The sequence below is a fragment of the Python bivittatus genome, unplaced genomic scaffold, assembly GCF_059951505.1.
Source record: "Python bivittatus isolate LINGU-HERP-01145 unplaced genomic scaffold, Pbiv_v1 ctg000080_np1212, whole genome shotgun sequence".
Lineage (NCBI taxonomy): Eukaryota > Metazoa > Chordata > Lepidosauria > Squamata > Pythonidae > Python > Python bivittatus.
The window spans coordinates 89,450,062-89,462,668 of record NW_028277035.1 but is presented as its reverse complement, the minus strand read 5'-3'; the positions used below and the strand labels follow the sequence as shown (position 1 = coordinate 89,462,668).

The 12,607-nt window shown below is 45.5% G+C and overlaps 1 long non-coding RNA gene across 1 annotated transcript; it reads right to left on the bottom strand.

Moving 5' to 3' along the window:
- Positions 1-560: 560 nt before the first annotated feature.
- Positions 561-11,840, bottom strand: LOC112542577 (uncharacterized). Its single transcript, XR_003086282.2, has 3 exons — positions 6,692-11,840; positions 5,747-5,827; positions 561-922 (listed from the first exon to the last, which is right to left on the bottom strand). It is a non-coding gene; the product is annotated as an uncharacterized LOC112542577 (long non-coding RNA).
- Positions 11,841-12,607: the final 767 nt, after the last annotated feature.

Genomic DNA, 12,607 nt, shown 5'->3' with positions numbered 1-12,607 from the left:
TTAAAAAAAATAAAATGGGGACTGAGGGGGGCATCCCCAAAATTATGCTAGGCCACATTCAGCCTGTCAGCTGTGCTTTTTGCATTCGCCCCTAATTTTGGGGCCAAATTAGAGAAGATGCTATTTACCGTTTTAGCAATTGTGTAAAATCCCAGAGCGTAAGACTGTCCGAGTTCGGCTTTCCCTTCATTCATGGGCTGTTTGCAGGAGGGGGAAGAGAAAGCTGCTTTTTCTTTTGAGTACAAAAAGCCTTTGGGGGTGATGTCACAGTTTTTTTTTTAAACTGTACCCAATGAGATTGACCCAGACTCAAAAGAGCCACCAAAACCCTGGACTCTCTGGACAGGCGTTGTTTATATCTCCCTATAAGGGTTGGGGAGATGTTTTATTTTGAAAAAAACTATCCAAGACACAACAGTGAAATGGAAATTTACAAGTCTGTATGTGAGTGTTTTCTGTTGCCTCTATCCTACATTCCAGGATTCCTCAACCTTGGCAACTTTAAGATGGGTGGACTTCAACTCCCAGAATTCCCCAGCCAGCCATGCTGGCTGGGGAATTCTGGGAGTTGAAGTCCACCCATCTTAAAGTTGCCAAGGTTGAGGAACCCTGCTATATTCTATTCTATTATTTCTATATTACTATGCTAATTAGTATAACAGTAACTATATTCCATGACTATTCAATTACTATTACAGTATTTCCTCTATACCATTCTCTATTGTATAACTATTCTATAACAAAGTTTTCTTCGTACAAACGCTGTTCTGCCTTAATTCCTCCCTCTGGAATTTCTTCTGCTTTTTCCTCCTCTGATACTGACCAGCCTGTAGAGGACTTGCAACTTTCCACGTTGTGCTTTTATGCTTGCCCTTTTCCTTGCTCGGGCTCTATACTTCTTTTCCTCCGGACCATCCGCTCCCTTTGAAGGAAAAAAATGCCTTTTTTTATTCAGCTGCTGTACTCAGTTTGCTGCTGGCCACAGAGCTTCCATAACACGCATGTCTCCTCCCACACCTGTGTCAGGGCTGCAGATTGATTGATTGGTTGATTGATTGATTGATTGATTGTTAAACTTGTATGCCGCCCATCTCCCCCAACGGGTGACTCTGGGTGGCTCACAATAACAAAAAAGGAAAAAACACCAATCCCTCCAACAATGGCTAAAATCCATAAATAATTAAAATAGAAACATACCTTAAAAATGTCCTAACCCCCCCCTGTAATTTTTACCCCTAAAACCTTCAAGATGCTGGGGGGGGAACCAACCCCATCACCCCACCAGCCATCTCCACAGATGCGAGCCCCCATCCGGCCCCCAGGATTTAACCCCTTTTCTGAAGGCCATGAGGGAGGGGGCACACCGGACCTCGGGAGGCAGGATGTTCCATAGGGCGGGAGCCACAGCAGAAAAGGCCCTCTGCCTAGACCCCACCAATCAAAATTCCTTGACTGGTGGGGTCTGCAACCTGCCCCTTCTGCTGGACCGAGTGGGACGGGCTGAAATAACCCGTATTTATGGCAGTTCTATGCCTTTGAACTGTGGTGCTGGAGAAGACTCTTGAGAGTCCCCTGGACTGCTAGGAGGTCAAACCAGTCAATCTTAAAGGAAATCAACCCTGATTGCTCATTGGAAGGATCGATAATGAAGCTCAAGCTCAGATACTCTGGTCACCTAATGCGAAGAGAGGACTCTTTGGAGAAGACCCTGATGCTGGGAAAGATGGAAGGCAAAAGGAGAAGAGGACGGCAGAGGATGAGATGGTTAGATAGCATCACTGAAGCAATGAGCATGAAACTGAGCAAACTCAGGGAGGCAGTGAAGGACAGGAAGGCCTGGCGCAATATGGTTCATGGGGTCACGAAGAGTCGGACACGACTTAACGACTAAACAACAACAACAAAATGGCGGTTCTGCCGTGCTGACGCTGGGGAGAAGGGTCCAGTGGGAGGGGAAGAAGGCAGCCCAGGGGCCTACTTTTTCTGAGCAGCCTGCTCTTCCACAGGTGGGTGGGGAGCAGATCTGGATCAAGAGGGCAACAGGAAACAAAGTTAAAGCCCATTGCGTTCTACCAAGCTCCACAATTAGATCAGCCTACATGCATACACAGACACCCCCTTTACTTTAGAAAAACCAGAGGCAGAATCACAACTGCATGAATGGTGTCTCCTTTATTACTTTGGGTCTAAATCATTGTGTTAAACCTCAGCTTCTAACATGGCCTTGGTTGATCCAGGCTGAGCATCTTTGGGAGGCTTCTAGCAGATCAGCAAGAATTTCTGACACCAACTTTTGAACATGACCCTTCCTCACCCTGAATTTCTATTTCTGAAGCTGAAGAAGCCTGTCATAGCTTGGGGGTGCGTTGTTGAGCTGCAGCACTGGGCATTTGGTGCAGAACCAAACTCCTGGACTCAGCATTCTTTAAAGCTTCCATTTTGATTTCTTACTTCAGGCTTCAGTTTGGTGGATCTCTAGGGTTCTGCCTTTCCAACCCCTTAATAGGAGCTCCGCTCTGGGTTATGTGACCAAGGTGGCGGGGGGTGGTGGTGCTTAAGAATGGATGCACTGGGAAAAACTTTTCTGGGTTTTTCTTCTCTGTACCCTCAGCTGGATCTGGCCCATTTTTTAATATGATTCATTTACTGGCTTCTTGCCCTACATCGAATATGGTCCTATTATGTTCAGTTTTTGGAGTTAGCCTGAGAGAGGCAGGTACACTTTAATTCCAAAATGGCATTGGGTTGGAAAGTATGAAACCAAAATCAAGCAGATCCTGCCAGCGTGAAGTTCAGCCCCTTGTGTGAAGTAGCCTTGTCTGTCTCAGGGACCTGAAGTGTGGAGATAATACAGTAGTAAGCTATTTCCTTATTCAGCTGCCAAGACAATTGGAGCTGCTTTGAATGCCCCAAGATTGCTTAGAAACTCTAGGTTATAGTAGCTAATAATCACAGTGCTGCTGACTTAAAAGTGGCCAGAAAAATTGGTTCCCAGCCATTAATCAACCAAAATGTTTATATATATCAAAGAAAGTGACTTCCTCTAATTAAAAAGTAAGTATACCTGTTTAACATAATACTCAAATTGCAGCTAAAAAAAAAAAAGAAGCCAGGAAACCCTTTTGTGAAATTGGCAGAATTTGAGCAAACAGCAGGTTGGCGGGGTGGGGGGGTGGGGGGTGTTCTATGGCTCATTTTAGTCTCTAAATCAGTGTTCCTCAAACTTTCTGCCATCGTGGACTTCTAAATCAACATTTGGAAAATGTTAGGGCCACCCTAGTAAAACAAGAATGCAAAACATAACATCTGGATTTTCCCCAACTCCTTCACCAGCTATGGACATAGGTCTGTGTTCTATGTAACAACATGTTCCATTTGGACATATGTATGTTCATACTTCCTCCCCCGGCCTTAATCAGGGTATGTCTGTATATGTTGCTTCTGTATGATGCTTCTGCACGCTGCATCTCTCCATTCATGTGTGCTAGAGAGCTACACGCAGCACAGGCTGTGGACAGTGGCATCCAGAGCAGATGGCAATGATATCAAAATGACATGTGCAAATAGAACAAATGTGCAAAATCCTGACATTTGATGCAAGTAAATGTTATTTGTGTCATGGCATCTTCATGGACATCTCTTCATTTCCTCTTGCAGACACCTCTGGCAATGTATATTGTTGGGCTTGGGGACAGTGATTTGGCCTTAACTTTCTCAGTAAGCTTTGCTGCCCAGGACACTGCAAGGCCACTGAGTATACATCAACATTTCCTGCGCACTGACCATGCTTTGTAATACTTGCATGTGCACCTTGAAATGAAAGATGCGATCACAGAGGGTTTCTAGAGTCTTACGGATCTCTACAGAATCCACTCAACGGGTCTTCAGCTGGAGAAAATACATGATACCCACACCGTTTCTCCACATGCAACGTGCACCATCTCCACTAGTGAACCAGCTATGTTGAAATGTATGAAGAGACATCTCAACAGCACCCAAAGATTCATTCTCTATGATCTCTTCCAAAGCCTGAATGAAATCTCATTTCAAGGTCCATCTGCCCAGCCTCCTGCTCTCCATCAGTTGTTTCCAAGGTACACATTTTAGGCCAGATTAGAAGACTTATTCTCCTAGGGGGCATCTTCAAACCATTCCACCTTCCTGGATTTTGGATCCAGCATGGACCTCTTCCTTCTCCACCCCATTCTCAGTTCCAGGATTCAATTTTCTTGCCTGTAAATGTAGCCTCATTTCTCATCAATTAACCAATGCAGCTCCCGGAGTAGAGGTGCTCCATGAGTGAATTTAGATACACCCATTATTACCCAGACATCATCCATTTTAGCTTTTGGAGCTTCAAGAGCAGCCCTATACAGTGCACATTGCAATAGCCCAACTGTTAGACGACAAGGGCATGAGTGATGGTGTGCAACACCTCCTGATTGAGGAAAGGAGGCAACTGGTACACTAGATGTAAGGGTGCAAAGACTCTCCCAGCCATGACTTCCTGTGCTGCTTTATCCTGGCTTACAACTCCCAACACCTCTGCTGTCTGGAGCATCTAGCTGTATGAAACATCTGGAGCCCCGGGTCCCCCACCATGCTATATGCTCACCATGATAAGGATTCAAAGGAGAGATGCAAAATAACTCACCAGAACTACTGCTGGCAGAATTTTGAAAATTTATTTGTGTTGTTCATGTACAAAGACCTGTTTAGCTTCCAATGAATGTATTTGCTGTCTATTGTACTCAGGCATTTGGACCCCCCCCCATAGTTCACCCAGGGACCCCACTGAAGCTTAAGCCTTGCTCAGTTTAATGAACAAAATCAACCATTTGCAATCTCGTACCATCTAAATGTGTTGGACTACTGTCCCTATCATACCCTACCCAGGTTGATCATCAAGCTGGGATCAATGATTTTTTTTTTTTTTTTTTGGTCTGCGCTCAGTCATTGCTGACCCTGCAGTGACTGCTTGGACGAGTCCTTGCAGTTTTCAAGGCAATTGTTTTTCGGAAGTGGTTTGCCAGAGCCTCCTTCCTAGAGCAGAGCCCAGCTGGCGAGCGCAGGAGGCGGGGTTTCTGTTGCTTCACGCCCTTTTCGGGCGCGCGCGGTTTTTCGCGCTTACCGGCAACTGCTCCCGTCTCCTTTTTGCAAGGCACCGCCAGCATTTTTCCTCCCACCGGAGTGAGAGTACCCATTTATCTACTCACGTGAGTTTTCGACCTGTTGGGTTGACAGGAACTGGGGAGGAAACAGGAGCTCGCCCTGTTTAACGTGAAGGCTGTACTCGAACCGCTGAAGCGTCGACCATTTCTGGCCGGCAACTTTCAGCGTCATTAAGCCGCTGCGCCACCACGTCCCCCTGGGATCAATGATTACTGTAGTCTAAACTTCCAGGATCTTGTTGGGAAGGTTGTTCCATACCAACATAACAGCACTGTTATTTCATCCTTCATATCCCCTTTCAACCTCCAATAACCAAGTTCATTTTATAAGCACAAAGTCCACAGCTCAGAGGATAAAGATTTCTGTGGCTTTTCCTTCATTTGGAATTTTTCTTCACTTGAGATTCAAAATGTGAGTATGTTCTGATGCATTTTAAAACCAACCAACCAACCAACCAACCAACCAACCAACCAACCAGAAAACATTTTCTAGCTGCAGTTTAAAAAAAAAACACATACAAAAAGTCCTGCATAATAATCAAGAGTACAAGGTTTTGCATCTTAAAAAGACCTACTGAAATATTCTTCTCTTAACAGCATTTCTGTTCTTCATGCGAAGCAATCTTGGGATTACAGTGCCATCTGGAGGAGGAACCCTGCCCAAGAGGGGAAAAAAATAAAGCATATTCAGAATAAAAGAATGCCAGCCTTCCCCAATGTGGTGTCTTCCAAACCCAGAGGTCTACTTCTACCCCGTATTTGGGATGTGTTTTTGGCTATATGAGCCAGAGAAGGTGGGACCTGCAATGCCAGTGCATCAGGTTGGAGAAGACTTCTGCTGAGTTCCAGAGAATACATCTTCCCAGCCCTTCCTATTATCTATGATCACATGTAGGACTGAAGACTGTAGCACAGGATCCAGAAACCAGCAGTGCTCTCATTGCTGTGTCTTATTCCTTCTAATATACCTCCTTTTCTTACGTGCCTATACATGGGAAGTAAAGGCACGCCTTTGTAGGAGGAACTTGCTGCCAAATCTCAGCCACGTTACTTCCTGCTTCAAAACTTCTAACTGAACCTGCTCTGGTTTCTGGTGGAAAGGAAGACTAGCCTGGAGTAAAATATTGTCTGCAGGTTGAAAATGTTTCTCAAATCACTTGCTTAGATGCCTTCCCTGGGAGGGCTGGACAGGGAGCTCTTGTATCCTTGCTTGACCCCCATAGGTTAGTTGAGGTGGACCACAAATGGCCTGGCATTCTAGGAGTGCACTAATCCAGTTCTGCTCTTGCTAGAACCCATTCAATTTCTTGCACCATAAAAGAACTCTGATCCAACTTTCAAACATAGTGTTTAAGCTCAACATCACCCTAAGCCATGATTTATTTTACCCATCGTTTGTTAGATAAGTCACAATGACTGAATAGCACCAACCCAAAGTTGAGCACAACATATTATGGCTTAATGAAATGTGTGAACCCAGTCACGGCTCTATTCTACCACCTTAGGAGAAATAGAATTACCTTTCTGGAAGACAACATGTTTAAGTCAGGCAGGATCCCATAACACCGTATTTCCAAAGAACAAGATGCGGCATAGGTGACTCTCAGGAAAGAGGTGTCCCATCTGAGCAGAAGAGAAAACAGAGAACAAGGAAATCTGTCTTGGACATAAGGTTCAGGATGCAATCCAAGCCATGCTTACAAGCCAAGAAGCCCCACTTAGATCAACTGGACTTACTTCTCAGTAAGCACTTTGGTTGTCAGTCCCTGCAGTTGGTGATAGCTGTAAGCTTCTTGAGGGGACATGTCTACTTCTGGTCTTATTCGTGATCAACAGCATAGACTATTCAGCACTAACAACATCACTTACCCCATTCGAACCGTCCAAATTTTGCCTCTAGAGATAACAAACTCTTTGCATGCAGCATGAGTGATGAATCCGCTTACTCGATGCAGGAACATTCAAGGTACACGCTTTATTTGGAATCCAAGCGCTTCCACACAGGACAGACAACGGGAGCATCGCAAGAGAGGACTGATTTGGCCAGGAAGAGTGGCACGCAATGGAAGATGCCTGAGATGTAAGGCAGAGGCACTAAACAGACAAAGAGAAAGACTAGGAGCCATGCGCATGAAATGCTAGCAATGCCTGAATGTCTCCAGGGGGAGGAATGTGAACAACACATTGAAAAGCTTGCCTTTAGAATATTGATAGGGCTGAAGTGAGGGACGCTTAGGGCAGAAAGCAGAACTTTCTGAGGCAGGTCCTGAACTGCTGGGGGAGAAGGAAAGGCATGAGTTTCCAGCAGTTGCAGACTGAAATCAAAGAACATCTGACCGGCCAGGAAGAGGAAAGACCAAAGTCCAGACAGCAGAAACAGAGACCATGGCCCCACGCTGCAGCCATTGCCATGTTGGGGTTAGTGTATACCGAAGTCACGGTTGCAAATGGTAACCCCAGCTGTAGGTTTCCCCATCTTTTTGCCCCCCAGCCCTTAGCCGGCTCATGAGAAGTACCGGCCAACGTGGGCGAAGAGGGATTCAAAGTAGCCACCCCCCTTCATTTAACGGATTTTGAAGTTTGCGTTCTGGTTATAGTTCATGCTTTGAACTCTGCAGACCAGGAAGCACTAAGCTCATAATAGGCTGGGGGACAGGCTTGGTTCAGAGCTAGTCATAGCTCTGAACCTGTAGCAAATAAGTACTGGCAAAATATCAGATACACACTGAAAAAGCCCACCCTTCCTTCCTGCCTACCAGATTTTAATTTTACAATGTTTCAGTATGTTAGCGCCTTTACATCAATGTTTCTCAACCGTGGTAACTTTAAGATGTGTGGACTTCAACTCCCAGAATTCCCCAGCCAGCCAGGAGTTGAAGTCCACACATCTTAAAATTACCAAGGTTGATAAACACTGATTAAGAAGATGGATGTAGCTGCCCAACTCACGTAATGATAACTCCGAGTAGTGGACATCAAGTTAAAGAAAACCAAAACAATATTATAATAAAATCTTTACAACATCAACCAAAAACAAGGAGCAAAAGCTACGAGACCAGGAGGACCTCCAAACTCTGCACTTTCTGTGCATATCTCTGGCATTGTGGCATGAATCACATCGGTTCACACAATAAGGCATAATTTATATCAGTTCACACAACAGGGCAGAATTCACATCGGTTTATACAATATGTGAATTTCAGCACTGGGGTAACAGCTACTCTTGTTTATTTTCTAAGAGTATCTTTGTGGTCTGTATGGGAGGTCTTTGTGTAATTATCATCTTATTTTTAACCTGCCCAACAACTGGAGTAAAAAACGAAGTTGGGAAGCTTCTGGAATTCTTTCCAACTCTCAACAGCAGCTTCATAATCTGGTCTTTGTCCGGCTGGGTTGGAACCAGAACAGGCTTCCTCAATTTCTGAAACAGCCAAGTTGCAGGATTCTGGGAGCTGAAGATCACTCAACCGGAAGGTCTGCAGTTGGGAAAGACAGTGCTCAACCACTGAACTATAAGCCAAACCCTCCAATTTACAGTCAATATAGTGCTTCTGAAGTCTGTTCCTTTCGGTCACAAGAAAAATCAGTTTAATTTCACGCACCTTCAAGGGCGACCTAACTTTGCAGAATCTCTTGTGTAACAAAGGAAACTGAGGTATGCATTGCCAGCACCTTCCCTGTCAAGACTGTTTTCGGTGAATTGGTGGTAGTTATTAAAAAGCCTACTGTAGTTACCAAAAAAGACAACCTGGAATTAAAAATCTTTCACAAAGCAAAGGGTATATAAGAAAAAATCTTGTGCAACCCTGAGCTCCCCAATCTTGTTAAATTAAGGTTGCCAAGGCTACATCAAGGTAATCCTGAAGACTGCCTCTCCCACAAATGGGTGGTTGTGAGACACATCTGTATAAAAAATCTGTACAACCCCCCATATTCTGTAACTGAACAGAATTAAAATCAATTGATCCTCCACCTGCACATATCAAACATTCTCATTGATCAGAGGCACACTTACACCATGGTTGTATTTAATTAACCCAATTTTCTGGGTAACACAACACAGACGATAGCTTGGATCTGAGTCTTAGCTAGTTTGTGGTTCTATGTGTTGTATGACTGGGTTCGTATAGTGGTAAGCTATAACACAGTTAGTCTGGTTTTGGCATATTGTGTTGTTTGAAAGCAATGAATTGTGTATCAACACACTGTGATGTGTGATCCAGGTGGATGTGAGAATTCCCCAAACCAGTCTCCTTGAGCATCTCTGGATTACAATTTCCATTCACCAATGTCTGTGTATATGAAGAACATATATTAAAGAAACCACATTGTAGTTAGATGCCACCAAGCTGGGCTCAACTCATACTGACTGCATAGACCAGTGTTTCTCAACCTTGGGAAATTTAAGAGGTATGGACTTCAAATCCCAGAATTCCCCAGCCAGCCAGAGTTGAAGTCCACACCTCTTAAAGTTCCCAAGGTTGAGAACCACTGGCATAAACAAATACTTGCCATTTTGACCTGAATGTTACTCTTACTTGTAGTTCTTCCAAAGATACTGCAACAATTCTTGATCCTGTCTATCAACCTTATCCATTTTTTCCACTTCTTTCAACCTTGCTGAGCATAATCATTTCTCTTAGTTCAACTTGTCATATCCCACACCCAAAGTATGACCATCATCTTACAGATACTGCAGATCATCACCCCGAGAACAGTTGGGTTTAACTGATTAGTTTTGCTTGCCATCCATGCTACTGTCAGTAACTATTTTTCAGTCCATAATTTGAAAGTGCTGATCTTCTTTCTTAGTACTCATCTTCCACACTCATCTATTACACCTTGAAAAGCCTATGCTTTAACTATTCCGATACTTGTTCTCATTGGAACATCTTTATCCTTCATAACTTTGCCATCTCTTCCCTTTTAAGCTTTTCACTTCTCCAGCTCCCTGTCCATCTTTATCTACTCCTGAGCCCAAGAACATGAAGCCATCAACCACCTTCACTTCTCTGCCATCAATTGCAAGTTCACAATTATTTTTAATGTTTTAAACACGACACTTTAAACACAAAGACATGTTTATATCTTCTTCATAACTATTTTATTTTCAAAATGAACACTTCCAGCTCTTCAGTTTGATCTGAGTTTCGATCTAACTGTTCTGATCCCAGATCCCATCACTTTCTTATGTGGTCATAATATACGCAGAGAATGCTGACTTCGACAATAATGAATGATCTTATGGTTCTAATAATATAGTCCAAAGATGCTGACTTCAATGATAATGAGACCTTGAGGCCTCAGGGTGGAATACAAACCAAACCCCCAAGAGAAGCTTTATTCTTGGACATTTTTCACAAGCTGCCCTCTCTCTCAACCTAGAGACCAAATACCGGGAAACCTACAGGGAGGACATTCTTGCCATATCGGTCTTTTCGAAACACACCTTCCAGATATACAACACTGATATGGTTAAGACAGACCATGACTTTCTCCCTTCCTTATTCCAGGTCTGTTAGCAGGAATTTTATCAACCCACCTGTAACAGTTACGTACACTCTGTAGTTCTTGATACACATATCTCACTAGCTGTACACAAAAGACACCGAACCACCACAAGGATAAACATAAAGCAAGCAGAATTCCCCAGAGGAAGCTGGAAGAGCCCATTCTTCCATGCCTGAGCATCACCTGTAAAGTTAGGGTAAAAAACGAAACCAAGAAAAAAAAAATCAAATTCTCTATAACAATGAAGTCGAGGCATTCATAAAAGTGTGCGCCTTCCAGTCAGTGTTGACTCCTGGCGACTGCCTGGAAAGCACATCAGAGAGGAGTCAGACCACTCCCAGGGTTGCTTTCACCCCAATGTCGGCAGCCCCACCCTGCAGATCATCGGCTGGACAACAACTCCCATCCCAAAGGCTGTGCTCGTTGAGGATCTGGTGTTCGGGGGAAGGCTATTCAGTGCGTCTTCAGGGTTACAGACAAGAATCTTTCCTGCGTGGGAATTGCACCAGAAGCACGTGTTCTGTCGCCCAGCCACCGGGCACTGAAACCTAGGCACGCCCGCCACCCCATACCCATTTGGTGCTTTGCAGTAAAATAAACTACCAAAGAGCCCATCTTCTGCCCTTTCTAAATGCCACGCACAACGCCGCACCCCCAAACTTCATGGTGCACGTCCGGGGACAGCATGGCCACCTACCAGCCCCGACCACGGGAAAACAAGCTCCCAGCAATCCTCACTTGCTCTCCATCCCAGATCTGGGCTCAACCTGGGGCTCTCCCAAGGCGCTGGGACTACCACTCCCATCATCCCCAGCCAGAGGGCCCCGACAGCCTCTCCCCAAACTGGAAGCGCCTGACTCCCAAGCCTGGATGGGACGGGAGGGGGAGTCCCGCACATTGGGACAGCCGACGCGGGCGGAGCTTCCCCGGCTGTTCCAGCGCTTTCTCCCAGACAGCCGGAGCCTCGCGCCGACTTCGGGAAAGAGCCGCCGGGCTGAACGGGCCTCCCGCGCAAACGAGTTCTTTGGAAAAGCCCGGCCCCCGCCCTTCCCTAACCGCCCGCCCGTCCGCCCCGACGCCTCGCCTGCCCGCCGAGCCCTAGGCACGCCCCGCCGCCACGATGCCGACGGACGCCGCCCGCCCGCAGACCCGCGCCGGCCGCTCCACCTCCCGGGCGCCTGGCGCTCCGCAAGGCCTGCTGGGACTCCGCGCCACGACCCGAATTCCCTCCCTCCTCTCATTGGCTGGACGCGCGAACCTCGCTTAGTGGCTCTCCTGAGTTCGAGGGCGGGGCGAGGGGCGGAGCCTTCCGCCTGCAATGCTTGACTGTGCTCTCCGCAGTGACGCTACCCCGTGAATGCAAAATCGGGGCTTTTTCGTTATTTTTAATTGCTGCTGTGTTGGGGGGAGAAGCGTCGCTGGCTTCGCTGCTTTGCTTTGTTCTGAGCAGGATTGCCACGCTGCAGCCTGACGCCTCTGTCTTTTACTCCGAGGGTGAGACTCACAGGGGAACAGAAATCAGTCGCAGCCATAGAGGAAATGGCTAAGTTGGTAACATCACTGCGGGTTAGCAAAGGGCCGTGCAGGTGATCTTGGAGATCAGCTTGTTTATTCGATTTATAATCACGGTGATCGTATTTTCGTGGATAAAAGAAAGGACAAACCTGAAGAAAGGGGCAACTCTGAAAGAGGTTCGTAAAGATTAAAAAATGAATTGTTTAGGTTTATAACCTTGCTTTGCAAAGGAAAATTCAGGAGCAAAACCAAGAAAAACTTTACAAAAATGCATATTCTAATAAAATTTCTAAAATCAAACCGTATGTGTACATTTATTTTAAAAAGACAATTCAATTCCCATATTTTTCACATGAGTGTGAAAGACTCTGCATTAAGTGGTACCAGCTGTATGCTAAAAGTCGAATGAC